General features: G+C 41.3%; 1 protein-coding gene across 1 annotated transcript in view; it reads right to left on the reverse strand.

The window, feature by feature from the left end:
- LOC138584990 (heparan sulfate glucosamine 3-O-sulfotransferase 5) overlaps nt 1-19,028 on the reverse strand; it is a 97,687-nt gene that overhangs the window by 31,050 nt on the left and 47,609 nt on the right. Inside the window, exon 2 of the mRNA XM_069657201.1 lies at nt 11,191-11,266. The gene's annotated coding sequence lies outside the window, so the exon portion shown is untranslated. The remainder of the gene's footprint in view (nt 1-11,190; nt 11,267-19,028) is intronic.

The raw sequence follows: 19,028 nt of genomic DNA on the forward strand, positions 1-19,028 counted from the left end.
GCCTTATTCAAGTGGAGTGAGGTCTGAAATCACGGAGGAAACAGAGCTCAGTGTGTTATTAATGGCCTCAGTCTGTCTCGGACACATTTGCCATTTCTGTAATGTCACAGAGCAGTGAAGGAGGACGCAATAAAACACGGAGCCTGGAAGCTCCACTTATTACAATTAATAATTCATATGACTGCATTAAGCAGGCGAAATCCACAATTTCACATAGCAGGAGTGGACTGTGTGTGTGTGTGTGTGTGTGTGTGTGTGTGTGTGCGCGCCGCCGTCAGAGCAGAGGGAGACAGAAACAAAAAGCCTTGTTTCAGTGACGACTGAAGCGCGCCCTGGAGCCATGAATAAAAGATAGGATATGTTGATGAACACGTTAAAGCTACATGTAGACCGTTTTTAATCTCCAAAGTATCACTTCAAATACACAAGATGGAGACAGTGACAGATGCATCCCGCTGCAAAAAATACAGATCATAGCACATCATGCCTTTCAGTGCTGAATACTAAAATCTTGTTTCTTTTCCTTCTGACAGAAAGACGTGATGAAGAGACGTTTTGTTCAGGCTGCAAACTGGCCACACGCTCACAAAGAGAGCTACAGCCCTGAGATACTATTGACTTATCTAGATCCCTTTTTTTCTGTTTTTAAATACTACTTCCAATGCAAGTAGTATTTTTTGCACATATTTTGGGGTTTCATTGACTAATAGGTACCAAAAGTTTTGGAATTGGTCCAGTAAATTGCCTCAGCTTGCAGCTACAATACAGGCTGCTATGGCTGCAACCCAGCCCATGGGGGCAGCTGCCAGCCAGTTCTATCTGTCAGCTTGTTGAATAGATTGGTCAGCGACCCTACACATGGAAATATGATGATCTCTCTACTGCAGCTTATTACACCGGTGTGTTAAATACTTGATTCTGATTGGTTTATTACGACATTCCGATGTCTGCTATTTCTCGATAACAGACTGTTGCTATGAAGAACTGACCGTTGCTAAGGATTCAGCTTTAATCACACAATCCGGAGGACTAACTGTAATCATATCAATCTGCCTGAGGAAATCAGGTTAGCTCATTTTAATGTGAGTAAAAACAGCTAGGTTAGCTCACTTTAATGTGAGTAAAAACAGCTAGCTTAGCTCATTTTAATGGGAGTAAAAACAGCTAGCTTAGCTCATTTAAAGAAGGCTACGGAATTAACCGTTGCTATGGACGCAGTATTGTTAAATAGAAAATATGGAAATATAATAATTTTATTAATTAAATTGATCTCCAATCAATATTTTGTGTCAAATATTTGATTTCGTAATAACATATAGTACCTTGTCAGGGTTTAAATTATAAATATTCTTTAATTATAATATTCAACAACTGCACTTTGAGAAAGAGAGGTGCAAAAGCTAGCTACTGATTTTTTCTTAGCAACAGATTCACAGATTTTTTTCTAACCCTTTCTTTATGCTGCACGAGGAGGAGGCCAGTGACATTAGTAGCCCAGTATGACTGATTACAGGGAACCTGCTCCACCTGAGTCATGATCCCAGAAATAAACTGAGTCAGAGCACCTTGTGATGCAACGCAAGGTGTGCAGGGACATTTCCTCTTTGGCTCTTGGAGTGAGTGGCTATTGGGATTAAACTCAGCATAAAACCTCAGCACTTCATGGACAAAAACCCTGTAAAGTTTCACACACCTGTAGTGTAGAAAGACCCTTTTTCCGTACTTCACTCTTCCATTCGTTCCAGCACAATCCAGGCTGATATGAGCTCGTCTAAAACTTAATGTTGCTGAAAAATGATGAGCTGTAATGTGTCCCTGCAGGTGTTTCAGTAATGCAGCGGTTACCCTTCATGTAGCATACAAACAGCTCGAGGTGAGGCTGATGTCATTACATGTTTTACTCTCTCCTTCAAGTTATTGTCCTGTGAGTACATCTTAAGTGGTGACAAAGCCATTATGCCAAAGCACTGAAGTCAAGGGCTGGTGTGAAGGGCGCTGCTTTATGTATCTGTTTTGTTGCCCGGTGGCAGCAGTTTGTCAAATATACAGGGAAGGTGACTGCAGTTACAGCGCCGTGTCATTTAGCTGAGATGACCCTGCTGCATTGCTCTCATGACTTACGCATTGCTCCTGTCTTTTAATATCAACTTCAATTATGGCCCAACAGCAGCAGCTTCTCTGAGCTGCCCGGGAGCTATTTGCAACAATAAACAGCCACAAAGCCTGAGGCACGATCTGGATATTGCTTTTGTGAGGCTTTCATCACCATTTTTACTGGTTTGCTATTTATTTCACAACTTGACAGAAGGTGAATCATTCCCCCAATAAAGGCCTGCTTATACAGACAAATATAAAACATAATTTGAAAGAAATAAAGACATATATTAGTTTAGTTTATCCGGCTGAAAGCAGTGGATGCCAATATGAAAGTGACTTAAACCTGCATTTGGTCTAATGGATAGTAGCGGGTGACTCCACTGGTTGCAAAATATCAAAATGTAAATCCATAAGAAAATGAGCCGACTTCTCAATTTATTTATCACCTCAGTGAACATTTTCCTACTGAGTTTATGGTCTCAATTATTTGTTTCAAATCTTCTTCAATACAGCATGATGATTATATCGTAATTTATGGTCCTATTTGGAGTTAAATAGTTATGCTGCAGGAGGGAGACATACTTGCTTAGAGATATATATGCTTTTTAACCTTGCGCTCGCATACACAACCTGCTGCAAGTGAAAGTAATTGCATACAAACGTCAACTTGTCTATGCACTATGCGTGTTACTGGAGGATACCTCCAGAGGGCACAACAGAGAGCTCAGGCCTTATGCAACTACTGTATGTGCAGATGTAAACATCGGACATGGTGACACCCGAGGAGGTTACTGTGATTTTAATTCTGAGATCAAAGCAGAAACAGCTTTTGTGTGTCTGGACAGAACACACCGTCTGCACCGTCCCCGTTTCTCCAACATGTTCCTCCGTGCACGGACGTAACATTCCCGGACATGTTTCCATTTAGTTTTGCAGGTTTCCACGTCAACTTCCAAAACAGAACTCATCTGTCTCCAGCTGTATCACAGGCATGTTTGTCTCTGTGCAGTGGCAATGACACATCATACAGATGTGGATCATTGAGGACTTGGTCTATCAGTGTGTCTACAGAACTTCCTGCCATTGCTGTCCCTGCTGCTGTGTTGACCCTGTCACATCCCCTCTGCCTCTACACTGCCCCTACTGTTCATGTCCATACTGCATCTCGCATACACGTAGCATTAATTTTTGAGGACGTGCACAACTGACACTCCAAACAGATGCAGGGAATGCACAGCAAACATCGTGTAGTTTAAAGCAAGTACATCTCCAGCCTGGATGAGGAATCTTCCGCATACATTGTTTTAAAAGACTTTCTGAGAAGTGGACAATTCCTTTTTTTGGTAAGTACAGTTTGTTGAAGGCTATTTTTCACAAGTGCATTACATATGCACCTTGCTACCCAAGCTAGCATTTGCTGATAACCATGTGTTTGGTAACCCTACACTCCCTCCCAGGTCTATGGTCACATCTGGACCCAAAAACACAAAATGATTGACATTTCACTGGCTAAGCCCACCTCTCATTTACAGTCTATGGTTTATACTAAGCTGCTTCCTTAAAACAGATGAAACTGCACCTATTTGAGGATGAGTCCACAAGGGAGTGTTAAGGAAAGGAGCTTAGCAAATCTTCATCATTGCTAATCTTCATTGATTGAGCATAACCTTTTTCTGCCATTCTTTTGCAACTAGCTTGCTACCTTTAGCTTGTAGAAGACTCAGGTCTTTGCAATGAGTGCACAGGGAAACTGGGCACAGGTAGGTCTGTTATGAGTTATTGAAGTTTAGTTTTTTAATTGTATTTTGGGGTTTCAGATATTATTTTCTGTTTTACTTGGTCACTTGTTTGTCTCTTGTTGTCATGTATTCTTTTTCTTTAGTTTTGTGTTTTTGTGTTCAATGTTCTGGTCACAATTAAGTCTTGTTAAGTATTTCATTTGTGTCTCATTGGTTCGATCATTTCCTGTTTTACTTTGTCACCTTATCTCTCGTGATGGTCCACTTCCTGCCTTTGTGTGTTTCCCGCTTGTTTGATTATGTGCCCTGCCCTGATTGTTTTCACCTGCCCCTTTATTGTCTCACCTGTGTCTGATTAGCCTCACCTCCTAAGTTTATGTAGTCTGTGTGCTCCCCTGTCTCAATGCTGGTTCATTGCCGTGTTACCTGTGAACTTTTGTCATCCTTGTGGCTCCCTGTTGTTGCTCCTGTGTGTTTCTAGTTTTTCCTTTGGATTATTCTTTGACCTTGACTTTTTGTTTTACCATCTGGTTTGTCTTTTGTTGGATTTAAGATTTAGTTTTTGCATTTTTGCCTTTTGTTAATTAAACTCTTTACCATTGTCTGCACCTGGGTCCTTAACCTTTTTACTTTACCCAAACCTTGACTAGGTCATGCAATAATTTCATGCTGGCCAAATAAAACAATTGGATGGGCTGATACCTGGGCTGTAAAGAGAATTTCAACAAATATAGCAAAAATGCTTTTATACTTAACTCCCTGTCCTTGCTATAAACAGAAAATGACAATATCAAACCAGACTGTGAGGTTATCATTAAACTTAAAACACGGTCATTAAAACTTCCAAAGTGTCCAACTCCGCAGTCTGTAGATTGGTGATTGGTAAGGCCAGTCTGTGTCGTGGATGTATCAAAGTAAATACAGTGGAAAACAGGGACATATAGCATTGCACACACACATAGCACCGCTGCAGTCTTTTACATTACACCAAGCACATTGGGGTCAAAGCAGTCATATGCAGGGAATGCACGGAGCCTCTATGCATTAAGACTAGCAAGGTCAGAAGACACATTACCCCGCAGACTAAAAGCACCTCACAGCTGGCTCAAGTAGAAAACAGACTTAACCTACATTCAGACAAACTCTGCAAAACTACTCTGCAGCTTTTCAACCTTTAACCAGCCGGCCGTCATACATGGTGAAATACTTTTAATTACTGGAGTCCTCTGCTGGGGCTGTTCTCATTGTATTGCGCTGGGAGCAGGTATTGATTTCAGGTTGTCTTCTGCCTCATTAGACCGTGGCAGAGCTCTGCCCTGCAAGCTAAAAGGGAACAGCGTTAATCCATAAATAAGGCAACTACACAATATTGTCCAAGTCTCCAGACGTCTGGAGGTGTTGGAGAAGTAAGTGTTCAGCCTTTTGTAGTTACTCGGGAACATTTAAGCCACAACAGGACAGCTTTCTTCGATGACCCGGGGCTGATGGAGCACCATGGGACTGAGGTTTGACACGACGCAACATTTGCATTGAATTAAAGGTAATTGTTTCATTATAGTTATAACCGCTAGCTTCTTCTAGCCAGCACAGGAGACAGAGGCTTGAGTGAGGACAGGCAGAAGTCACAACCAGGGTTGAAATGATGATTCCTCTGAGGACATATCTCTATTGATCTGTGTTTGACTCTGGGTCTGCAGGGGGAGAAACCTCACTCAACACACAGCTGAAGACAGATGGCCTGGCTGCTCCTGAATGCTCGATCAGTTTGTGTGACTATTAAACTGAAGAATAAGAGACTTGTTACCATATTTTACCCAGACGATGCTGCTTTAATCTAGCTAAAGCTTTGTCACGGACATGCGCCGTCATGATCACCAGTGAAGCCACCTTCCTCACAACAATAGCAAACCATCAAAAGTCAGAAAGGCATTATTGTTAATCCTTATATTTAACAGAAAACACAAACATCTCTAAAAATCTGCCATAAATAACCACAGAAGTGATGAACTACATGTTGTCATTCACAGATAAATATATTTGCAGTTCCTGTCACCGTCCATGCTCGCTTAGTTTACACTTTTTATTTTTCTTCAAACTTTATTTAATACTACTTCAATATACGAACATGTACAATCACATTTATATACGTCACCAAGTTCGCTAAGAACTCTGGGTAACTACCAACGTAAAGTCTGCAGACATGCAGACTCACAGAAATTCTGTAATTTGCCGTGTAAAAGTCTGCATCAGAGCCCTCACGCACTCAGTGATTTGACAGTGGGACAGCCCAAAGCACTCACACACTTACCGGGAACATGCCTCAAAGTCTGTGAGTGTGGAGATTTGGATTTAGCGAATCAACGTTACCGTAGGCTGAGCACAATTACAGCACCGGTAGCTAGCAGGATTGCAAACTCCACATGGCTAAAAAAGGTGGTAGGCTATAATTTGTGTTTTGAATGTCTATTTATTCATAGATAGCTATAGAAAACCCTCTGGGATACCCCCTAACGGTACGCTATATATAAGTTTGGGAAAGATAAAAGTCAGATTAATGGTGAATAATCATTACAAATCAGACTGCTCTCGAAACTTACTGGTAAATCCAGAATATTAAACACACGTAGTGGGAAGAATCAGCAAAGACATCAGGCTTTTGTCCACCGTGGTCACTAAAATCGTCTCAAAATGAAACAGCAGCTTTAACTATCAGTGGATATCTTTCACGTAAAATTCTTCTTTTGTGTTCTTTTGCGAGGTTGTGTTCTTTTGCGAGGTTTGCGAGCTTCTCCTTCATTACTGTCCACGGCTGCCTGAGAAAAGCTGAACTAAATTCATGTGATCTTAAAAGGAAATGAGGAAAATTGATGGCTAGGCTTCTATTACTGCCTGAACTTTATGATGGATGACAGCAGAAGGAGGGGTGGAGGGTGATTTCTATGGCAGATCTGAAAATGTAAATTCCAGCCCCTTCAGAAGCGGCTAAATTTGTGCTGACAGGTGATAATTTAAACACACAGGAACAGCTGGTTTCAGAGCTGGGCTTTACAGTTCAGTAGATGTGTGTCTGTGTGTGTGCACATGTGAATTATCTCGAGCCCATATGTGTGTGCTTGTACCTTGAAGCTTGTCATATTTCCTTTCAATCACTTCTATCCGCTCACAACGTTTGACTTCATACATATGCAGGCGAGTCAGCCTCAGAAGCTGCAGGAGCCGGTTTTTACAGAGCTCTCCGGCTGTCTTGTCCTCAGCAGGCTGCACACTCACTCACACACACACACACACACACACACACACACACACACACACACTCACTCACAAACACACGCACGCACGCACACACACACACGCACACACACACACACTTTTCCTCCCTCTCCTCTCCATTCAAGTTTCTCACTTCCTCTCTAAACCTGCAAAACTTTCTGAGACTTCAAACTGAGGTTTTTTGCAGGACTGCTGACAGAAACTAAACTGACATCAATGAATCATGTCTAGAAGGTGTTGCTGCTTTTAAAGTCACACTAAGATTAAAATGTATTTTTCAGTCTACACAAATCAGAAGAAATATACAGTAGCTGTCCTGGAGTTACAGTGTTTGCTTGGTGATTTGGGCTGTATTTCTGTGAAATATCTGCAGGTGGCCACTGAAAATATTCAGGTCTGGTCTGAGAGATATTCATGAAATGACCAAGACTGATCTTTATTTTCTGGTGGAGACACTTATGTACAAGGTGTGGTGACTAATAAAACGAGTATTAAAGTCCACTAAGGACGATGGATGTGTCACAAAAACAAAGGACTTACAAAGGACCCGGGAGACCTAGAGTCCAAGTCCCCTGAAGAGACTGAAAGTCAATGCTAACTGATTTACTTTTCGTCTCATTCATGTGTATGTAACTCCTGAAAACAAGATCTTGTGTTAACCTAAACCCAAAACTTCAACCGAACCAACTAGTTTTGGTGCCAAAAACCTACCTAAAGGGAAACCATTCACAAAGCAGGCAGTTTCTCCACGTCTGCTTTGCATTGGTTTTGTTTCAGTGCTGCCAGTACATCATTTTAACGCATTACGCACTCTGTTCAACTAAAGCTTAAATCATCTGTTACATCTGCTACAGCTGTGTGACTCCAGTTACTGCAGAAAGCAGGGACTTAAGTTAATGAAGTACTCAGTGCTGTGACTTTGGTCAGTCAATAGACTGAAGTGGATTTACAAAGACAGCAAACACTTAACTTGAGTAAGTTGTCTATAACCAGTGATGGGGGTATCACATTACAAAGTACTCCGCTGGAGTATTCGGATTACTTTCTGTTGTAACGAGTAATGTAACATATTAGTTCTGCAATTCATGTAATATTTAGTCACGTAGTAAATACATAATAATAATACACTTACTAAGTAATCCGTTAGCTTACTGGAAAATAAATTGCCGTATTTCCCTGAACCCCTTCTTCTGTTTCTCTCCTCCTTCTTAGCAGGTAAACACAGCTGTGTCAGTGCACATGCATAGCTAGCTAATTAAACTAGCAAGATGTCATCAAGGACAGCGTTTACTTTGTGGAAATATTCACATTCAACGCAGTAACATAACGAGTAACAGACCCAAAATTGTCAATAACAAAGCTAACTTTAAAAAGTAACATGTAGATTGAATCTGTGCCAAGCTAAGCCTTCTGGAAGCTTGTTAGCCTAACAAGCCTAGCCTAGCTTGCATCGAACAGAACATTGAGTGTGAGGAAGTTGTCAACTGTTGTCGCCTGTTGTATTAACATCCAGACAGAATCTGTGTAAGATTCCCATCAGAGCGTGGAGTTTACTTTACCTAGTTAGCTTTCCCTCCTAAAGGTAGCTTGCCTGGCTTGCTAGCATCCACTTCCTGAAGGTAATAGTCTTCAAGCTTAAAACAAAATGGGTCCTTCAAAGAGCATAAAATTAAATAGACAATGCAAATAATTGTTTTTATATGGTGACACAAACATTGATGAGGAAATATATTTTAGTTTAACTTGAAGTACCTGTAAAAACAGGATGTGTACTGGAAGACCATGAAAACTCCATAACCCCCTCTGACAAAGGTGTATTTTACTTTTAGTGATTTTTTTTTCATCTGATCTCAGTTTCATGGCTCGTTTTATTCTCCTGCACATAACTGCAATCATATCAGTGTAATGGCCCGTTAATATCTCCACCAAATGCCTGTGTTTATTTGTGACCTGCACTAAAATACATCCATGTGTGATTTATTAACACAATTTTTCAAGATCTAATGCACACAGAATCACAAATATCATCAATAATGAGCAGTCAGCTGAGAGCAGACTAATGTGGAATCAGCTAAAAAGGCTCAACCACACGAAACAACCTTTCAATATAACAGGGTCAACAAAGTTTTAACAGCAGAGTCGACCGTTTGATTTATGGTTTTTGGTGTATATTTGCGTTGTTTACACATGCCAGCAGTCTTAATTTGGTGATATTTCAGAGCGGGATTGTCACTTCATTTCAGTATAAGCCTATAAAGCAGCGAAGGTGCTGACACATGAGAAGAGATATGAGAGGTGGGATTAATCATGTGCCACAGAACGAGTATGAGGAGGGACGTAGCTCAGCTAAGCTGCAGGGAAGGACGCAGAGAGAGGGAGGGAGGGAGAGGTAGGGATGGAGGGAGCTGAGACGTGGGCACATTGATGGATGACTACGGTGTGGATTTACTGCTCTGCCTACCTACGCTCAACTCCACCCCCATCCAGCTGAGGTTGGTGCTGAACTAACAGCAGGTGCCAGGAGAGGCAGAAGCAGGTCTCATCAGCCGTCTAAGCAGGACACGTAAACAGGGCAAAGTCAGAAGCCAAGGTCGGGACAGGAAGTACAGTCACCTACTGCGTACCAGCCAGAGACAATATGAGAGCAACACATTCATCTGAGTTTCCACCTTCAGCATGATGTAGCTTCTAGGACTGTTCCTGAATGTTACACAACTTAAAACTTTGAGATTATTTCCAGTGTGTTTATTCCTGCTGAAGAGGTCTCAAGTAAAACAAAGCTAAACTTTACAGCTTGATCATGACTTTGGAAAAATGTAAGATCATACATGTATCTATATGCTTTTAGTGTTCAGGGGCACAATTTTACACATGGAGTTATATTAACAGAGTTATATAATACAATGTCAAACCAAGCTATCTGGGTCACATGACTGCCTACCAAAGAGGAAAAACAGCAGTCATATAAGCCATGTTGAAAAACATTTATGGAATATTGTTACGGTTAGAAAAGATGTTTTAAAAATCAGTGAACGTTTGCCGGTTACTCACAGAAGAGTTTGGAAAATGCACAGGAAGATTTTGGAACAGAGAATTTAAATGAATTACAGTATGAGTTGATTTCTAAATGTGCACATCCTCTTGTGTTACAATACATTGATGTAAAAAGTGCATCTAATGAAGTTACTCACTACATGAGTTGTTTTTTTACGTGATACTTTAGTACTCTTACTCAAGTAGTTATTTCTATAGCTTCTTTTACGCCTACTAGAGTATAATTATAATTTAACAGTACTTTTACTTGAGTACCAATTTTGGTTACTCTTCCCACCACTGGTGCTCTGCTTTTAGTGATGATCATGGAAGGGTCAAATAAACATGAGACTCAGCCAGGAAACAGGGCCTCTATTCAGGCCCTGAAAGCACCATAACTTGCACAAATGATATTCTAGTGCAAACACGCCCATTAAGTTTAGCAGATCCATGCAGTTTGCTCTTGTTTTGCGTCTGATTGTGAAGAGGAACTCTCTGCTGTGCGGTGCTCTTTTAACAATTTACTGTAAAGCCCAGACTCGACAGTTGTTTACTAGTTTAACTGTCTGTAACGCAGCTTCATTTTTATAAACGAGCACACAACAGCAGCTCGTCCAGACAATGATCCCCATCCTGTGTAACGGCTCCAGGCAGTCTCCACACATGTGTGGCGGGGTTGAGCCTCGCACAGCCCCGGACTGATTGATCTCCTGATTATAATAATGATAATGTATTGTTTTCACACACTGTATTCACAGACAATTACATTTTTCTGATCACAGAAATGGTTGAATTGTTGTCATGAAAACTTGCGTGGCAGCTCTTATAATACTGTGCCGCAGTTAGCACCAGCTCTCTGCAGAGAGTGCGCTAAACTGTTTGCTGACATTGCTAAGCGATTATGGATTACCTGTTCTATACATTTTTCACTACATTGGTTTGTTCACCACCCTGTATAGAGCCTTTCATATCAGCCAAAAATGAGATTGTTGAGCCACTCAATGGGAGTGAGAGGTGAGTTATTGTCTGAACAAGAGATATCAGAACGTACCCTCTATTCCTCATGACTGCCAGAGGTGGTGTTTTGCACCTGGATACTTCTTCATGCACACACGCAGATCCAGAACCTGTAACACAGAGAGAGAGAGATATTCAGAATAAAGCAAATGGACAATCACTACAAAGGGAAAAAAAGTAGGTTCATAGAGCAGAAAGTACAAGTGTCCTAGCTTCAAGCATTTTGAAATACAAACCATCACACTGTGGAAAGGTCTGAACAAACCCGCTGCCTGATTCTCAGCTCAAACTGCTTCTAGTTTGCAGGACAAATGGGATGCAGCACCTGGTGTCCAGTGAGGAGACAATAAATATACCAAAGACGAGAATAAAACACAACTCATCCTCTGTGTTTGATATTCTCTCTGCACATTTACATAAACATAGCCTGCTAAGTGTATGGACACTCTGGATACTGGAAAATAAGAATTCAGGTGTGTAAACAGTGACTACCAAAGTGTAAAAACATCCTCCTGGAACAACTAGATGCTCTGTGTTAAAAAGCATAAAGTGTTTTGAGAGCTGGTTGCACCTTTTATTGTTCTGCAGGGAGGAGCAAAGCACCAGTTCTGCAAAGGTTAGGAGGTGAATTCCGGCCGTGGTCAGCGCTGCTAAAAATAAGCTAATGGCTCTGCACACCGTCTGAACTGGAGCAAAGAATACACACAAAGACACGCTGGAGGAGTAAACACTGCTTAAAGGTAAAATAGCTGATAAAATGGGGGTCCAATATTGTTGTGTGACATCAAATTATCATAGAAATATCAATATTGTGCATATGACAAAATTAACAAAAAAACTGTAGTACATTAGTATCAAAACATGAGTCTAAGGTCATACAGAAAAAGTGCCTCCGTTGCAGAGAGGGATCAAGGTTTTCTAGTGCACTGTACGACTTCATCCTGCTTCCAGTTTGCTCACTTGCAGTATTACAATGAAAAATTCCCCTGTGGCTCTAAAAGCATTTTCAACTTTTGTAAAATCTGTAAACCAGATCAGTTATGACTCTTTGAAATAAGACTTTTTGATCTGAGGAGGGTTATGTTTGGACTGAAGAGGCACCATCTGTGGGTCCGATATCCAGCTCTTAATGATACAGCCATGAAACAACAAACCTCCACTGGAAAAATCGCAATGCTCCAGTTTGAAGGCTAGTTAGCTCGTTAGGTGGTAGCACATTGAACAGCTTTAAAAAAGTACCTGCTAATGTCATTTTGGTCAGTTCAGATGCTGGTGTGGTCCTGAATCTTTGATACCAGTGCTCCAAAGCACATGAGCTGCTCCTCGGTTAAGGCTGGTAACTACGGGTGACAAGGAATTCCCTGCCCGAGGATGTTAGGCTGGCATACTCATTACCGGTTTTTAAATCTTTGCTTAAAACATTTTTTTAATGAAAGGCCTTTTTTAATGCTTGATTGGTATTTTATGTGCTGCAGTCATTTATCTATTTATTTAATTTGTTCTTATTTTATAACTTTGCTGTTTTTATATCCTATGTTTTTTATGAAGTCTGTCTATGTTTTCATTGTGTTCTGTTCTATGTATTCTTTAAAGCACTTTGTAACCTTGTTTAGATAAGTGCTATAAAGTTATTATTGTTATTATTAACAACACACCTGGCTCGGCATTGTCTGATATGCAAACCGAACAGAAGAGAAAAAGAATCATCTGTGATATTCACATAAAGGTTCTTCCTTACTTTTAACATTCAAAAACACAAACGTAAAATAAGTACTTATAAAGTATCATTACAGACTTTAAAAATGGATGAATAATGGATCCTTTATAGGATTTGAGAAGATTAAGATAGTGTTTCAATGGTCGGTGTCGAGCCCGAGGCAGCTGCATCAAGGACTTAGCCACTGTACACGGGAAACACAACTTAACTGCTGAGCTAAACCGACAACCCAGATCACTTTTTGTTACATTTTTACTGACAAGCCATTTCCAAAATGTCAAACATTGACATTGGCCTCAGAAACTGAGCGTTGGTTGGGCCCTATAAGACCCTGCTCAATTTTTTAAAAAGTGTATTGTGTGGATCTATGGCATCCAGGTCCACCAAGTAAGAAATCAAGCAATGATTCTGTCCTGAGGGGAAAAACAGTAATAACAGACACAATTAATAACCTGCAGGACGCTTCTGTCAGATTTTCTGCTTCATATCAGGCTAAAGGTTAAGCCCTGCAGGGTTATCTAGTGCCGCAACACCCGATCATGAGAATATTATAGCTTCATTCTAAAGTCAAAACACTCAGCAATCAATAAGAATAATATTGTGCTTCACTTTATTTGCTCTCGCCTCAAAAGGGGGACAGGTGGAGATGGCAGGCAGGATACGTTGTGATTACAGTGCTGAAGGCTAACCCGGGAGGTCAGAGGCTGCAGGGTCAAACCCCAGCAGCTGTAATGTCCTGGAGGACTGCGGAGCACTTTAATCAGGTAACCGAGTGACTGCATCAGGAAGAAATGCAGTAAATCACACATGATAGGGTCACACATGATGCAGTGAACCTGTGCTGCTCTCTGATATCACTGCAGCAGGGTGGAGATTATTGCTCCTGTAGGACAACAGACTCTGCCAATCATGACGGTGCTCACACATCGCGCTGACAGGACTGTGTTTGCCAAGCCTCGCAGAACAAATATTCATTTAATTCATGCAAATATGCACGAGAGTAGATTCATTTTAATTATTAAAATGAGACAGCTCTGTGTGCAACAGATTGTTCTGCTGGTGAGTCGGCAGCTTCTTACACCTCCTCTCTAATTATTAACAGCTACGTCGTACTCGGATGAAACAGAGCAGAGGAAGGAGAGCAGGAATCCCTGTGGCTGGAACACAATATGAGTCAAGAGGAGATAACACATTACTTCACACTCTCTGATGCACGGAGGCTTTCTGGGTATCTTTTCTACTCTGCCTGCATGTCTGTCTCTCTCCTGTCCTTTAAGTTGGTGTGTACGATAATATTATAATTTATAGACATTATGGCCAAAACAAAGACAATAAGACTCACAAAGTTTATTGCTAACAATCAGAGACTACAGAAACATTACTAAAACCCAGTCAAACTCATTAAGAAGAGAAAGCAAAGTATTTGAGTTCATTTTTGTATTTTCCTCAAAAGATGGTAAAAAATAATCTAAGATGTTGTGTGTACTAAAAAGGGTCAGTTAGTATTTTTTAACCGGCAGCCTTTATACAAAAGTTTACGAGGACATAGAATCGTTTTCTGGAGGATCACCTGCAGGATATGTAAAGTGCCCTTACTTATCACAGGAGCACGTCGGTAATGCTCAAGCATTTTAAGATAAGGCATGTTGGACTTCCCCAGATAAGATAATTAGCTTCTCAGCGAGCTAACGTTAGCTATCTATAGACTGAGTTAGGGCTGGGCGACATGGCCAAGATCCTATATCACAATATAGGATTTTTCATATCTCAATAACAATATATCCTGATATATCATGTTTTCTGTTTTCAAGTAATTAGTCCATATGAAATAACCACATGTTAAAGCCTATTTTTGGATAATCCTGTGTGAATTAAATACTTGACATATAAAAACTTGGGCTATTGTTATTATTTTATTACAGTTATTCTGTGTTATACAAATCTTCTGTTGGATCCAAACTTCCCATTAAAAAACACAAACTCTTTGATTTCTCCAGCGCCTTCAACACCATACAGCCTCTGCTTCTGGGGGACAAGCTGGTGCACTCTGGAGTGGATCCCCTCCTCTCGGCCTGGATTCTGCACTACCTCACCAACGTCTGCAGTGCGCGAGGGCTCGGAGGTGTCAGTCTGACATTATTGTCTGCAGCACAGGGGCCCCCCAGGGAACGGTTCCGGCTCCGTTACTGTTCACCCTCTACACTGCAGACTTCACCCACAACACAGCAAACTGCCACCTGCAAAAGTTCTCTGACGACTCTGCCATTGTTGACCTCATCTCCCATGGGGACGACAGGGAGCACAGAGAACTGACCCAGGATTTTGCAGTCTGGTGCCAGAGAAACCACCTGCAGCTCAACGCAGGGAAGACCAAGGAGCTGGTGGTGGATTTCTGAAGACCTGGTACCTGGGTGTCCACCTGAACAATAAACTGGACTGGTTAGACAACTCAAATGCACTCTACAAGAAGGGACAAAGTAGACTCTGTCTGCTCAGGAGACTTTTGAAGTGGAGGAGGCACTTCTGAAGTCCTTCTTTGACTCTGATAGCCTTCTCAGCCATCTTCTTTGGAGTAGTCTGCTGGGGCAGCAGCATCTCCGCTGCTGACAGGAAGAGACTAAAAAAACTGGTGAAGAAGGCCAGCAGTGTCCTGGGTGGAGGTGGTGGCTGACAGGAGAGTGATGGGCAAGCTGTCATCTCTGATGGACAACACGTCCCATCCCTTGCAGGACACTAACAACACTGGGAAGCTCGATCAGTGACAGGCTCCTTCACCCGCGGTGTCTCACATCTTCCTGCCGTGGTCAGACTTTATAATCAACAGTAAACACTCGCACCAAAACGGACACAATGTGCAACAATACTCCTGTTGAGTGTGCCGCAACTCTCCAAAATGTGCAATACTTATTTTATTTAATAATGTGCAATATCACTATCTAACTTCACAACATGTGCAATACAATAATACATATTTTTTTTAGGATACACTTGTTTACTTATCTTTATATGCTCTTTATTGTAATGTTGCACTATCCACTTTGCTGATGTAAGACTGTAAATTTCCCCTTTGTGGGACGAAAAAAAGGATTATCTTATCTTATCTTAAACTAACTTACTTTTATTTCCCACAAACTGTTAAATCCTCATTATGATCCTGATTATTCGTTTCCTTTTTACTACTGATGACAGTTTAAATAAACTCCTTTTTGTCCTTTAGTGATTAACCTATTATGTATTTGATGTTTCTTACCCTGCTTTTCGTCTGTGTGCCTGTACGTTTCTGTGTATTTTATGCTTTGACATGGCCGAAAGAGAAATTTCCAGCCCGGTACAATAGAGATGAAGTTGAATGGCTCCTCTATATCTGTTCACAGTGGTGGATGTAATGCATGAAAAGGCTTAAAATGATCCTAAAGCTATATCTATACTATATCCCAACCTCTGCACTGGTCCTCATTATCTTTTAGTCTGAGTGTGCAGTTGTGTTCATTAGATGGAAGCAGGGAGGGAGTGGAGGAGGTACAGAGTGAAAAAGAGAGAAGAATAGTTGTATCTGTGCATTCTGCTGAATAAGCTGACAGCGACTCCTCCTTTCCTCCATAATGTCTGTGAAACAACAAGACCATTTTTACAGCACCAAAAATCCATGCCTGCTCTGACTTCAAGAAGCATTAGCAAGATTAATTTTGACAAACACTCTTCTAAGCTGCAGAACGCAGAGGAGATGTTTAATGGAAGCTATTCTTTGAGGTTTCTATAAAAATAATAGTAATAAAAGTTTTATTATGTATCATGATTTTAAATTATTTTATAAAACTATCTTAAGAATGAGGTCTAACATATTCCTTTAAACTAAGAGAATTAAAAGTTACCACCAGTTCAAGCTGGTAAAATGTTTTTAACAGCTAACACCTCCCAAAGCAAAGCTGTGTCTGTGTGTTTGGCAGGAGGGGCTCAAACAGAGCGCAGCTGACTTCTGAGTACTTTATAAAGGCACGGATAACTAGTCTGGAACAAGCAGACCTGTCCTTTGGCAGTACAAGTGTAATCGTATTACCTGATGTGACACACCATCAGCATAACCATATTTAAGGCGTCATAAGGAGCACTTCCTATGAACCAGTGAGCTGATGTGTCTAAGAGGACGACTGTAGTGGTGTATGACATCATCATGACATCACATATGACTGCTGTGGGAAACTCTACATCATCAGTGATCAACAAGGACCCTGGACAAGAGACTAAACGAGCATCACGAACAGATGAGCCATCTATCAGCACCGGACCAAACAAGAGGTCAAAGGTCATACACCTGGAGTCAGTAGACTGACAGGAAAAAGATGAAGAAGGAAATTCAAATCCAAAGCCAATGATCATCCTCGAGTTGTGCTTTCATATCTGTGATCGGACGCCTACAGAAGCCCTGAGAGGCTTTTGGCCCGTGTGTGGCTCGAGCAGGAATCTCCCTGAGGTGAAGCTGGTGTGTGTGAAGCAGTGGTGCGCTTGGTTAGTTACCGATCTGGTGACGCCGGACGATGCCACCAGATCAGAAAGCCGTATCATGATTTAAGGAGACGAGGGAAACAAAAGCTTGCAGTATCACAGTCCTCTGTTCCATAAACAACGTTATTTCACTGCATCTGTGAAAACACTCCTTTGTCCTTATGAGTCAAAGCGTCGCTGTGCGTCCCCGTGTGACTGACATGCAAGTTATGTCCATGAAGCGCCCTCTAAATAGCAGAGGCAGACTGCGCCACAGACTTTAGACTTTACACCAGGTTTTTGTTGGTCAAGGGCGCAGTCACTTTTTGCGTCCTCTAGCGAGCAACACACCACCCATTTGCCTGACCAGACCTCATTTTAAGACCAACACGCCCACGGGCCCTAACGGTGGCGCAAGAACACTTGCTATTTACACAGCATGGGCGCTGGGCGTGAAGATGACGACTGTGTCGGGTGGAAGATAGTAATGACACTGACGCTGCACACTGTGGCGCTGGGTGTATGACAGGGCCCTAAATCAATAATTAAAGTAAGTTGTGTGTGTGTGCATGGTCATATATGTGCATGAGAGGCATCCTGAACATGTTGTGGTTTTATTTTAGTGCATGTGCAATTAAAAATGAATGCTTTCAATGTAATTCAGAACATGGGGTGCACTTAAGCCTCTTAAAAGCTTAAAAATTAGTTCAATCTTCAGCTGGATAAGTTGTTTTCCCTTCTGTTATATAAAAATGAAATAACTTTTTAACAATATTGTAAACTTTAACAAACTTAGAACGATTATTCTCGCAATTCTTTTCCCCACCTGGTTTTTAGTCATAAACACAGGAGCACTATTTAGATCAGACATAGAAAATGGACTGGATTTATTTTAAAATAAATGCAAAGAATAGGGGTAGAGAGAGAAATATTCCAATCTTATAAAATAGCTTATCTTCATTCCAAGTGAAAAACAGCTCTATTAAGATTTAAATAACAGGATTATAAGTCTGCAAATTCTTTCTCAAAGTACTTGAAAGTTTACTTTATAAAGTCATTTAGCAGAAAACAATCTTGAGTTAATGCGTCCGCGATGTCCCCTGCTGCTCCCCTAGTTGTGTTTGTTAATTAGTTGGATGTCTTTTGTGAAGCTTTAGCAGTCAAATAATTAACAATGACAAATAGCTTTCGTGTCCACTAGTGCTTATCCCACCTCTACAGCTGTGGGACACATCTTGCTCCTCTGCAACCTGTTTTTATCAGGCCACAGGAGCCAAACCTAAACTGCTAATGCGCTAATTTATAACATGAGCTGGCATCAGGCCGAGGCCGCCGCTCAGACAGAGACAGAGAGAGAGAGAGAGGTGGTTTGGGTGAAAAAGTGCAGTGTCACCACGGGTTCACTTTGAGCCCTCTTGCATCGGGTTACTGTGTATGAGCTGATACAGCCCCGGGAAACAGATGTCCTTGTGTGCTGGATTGTAATTATTAATGGGTGAGACTCGCTGCTTTCATCAAAGCCCGAGCTGTGTGGCGCCAAGTGCAGACTTGATTTCTCAGTGACGGACAGGGAGACTACACACGGAAACACAACTCAGTATAAATCAGCTTATTTAGCATTGTCAGCCTCCATGTGAGAGCAGGTGGAGACAGGAAATATGGGCTGAAAGAAG

The sequence above is a fragment of the Semicossyphus pulcher genome, unplaced genomic scaffold (genome assembly GCF_022749685.1).
Source record: "Semicossyphus pulcher isolate SPU_LCO1_2020_fin unplaced genomic scaffold, fSemPul1.0.p SCAF_11, whole genome shotgun sequence".
In the NCBI taxonomy this organism is placed as follows: domain Eukaryota; kingdom Metazoa; phylum Chordata; class Actinopteri; order Labriformes; family Labridae; genus Semicossyphus; species Semicossyphus pulcher.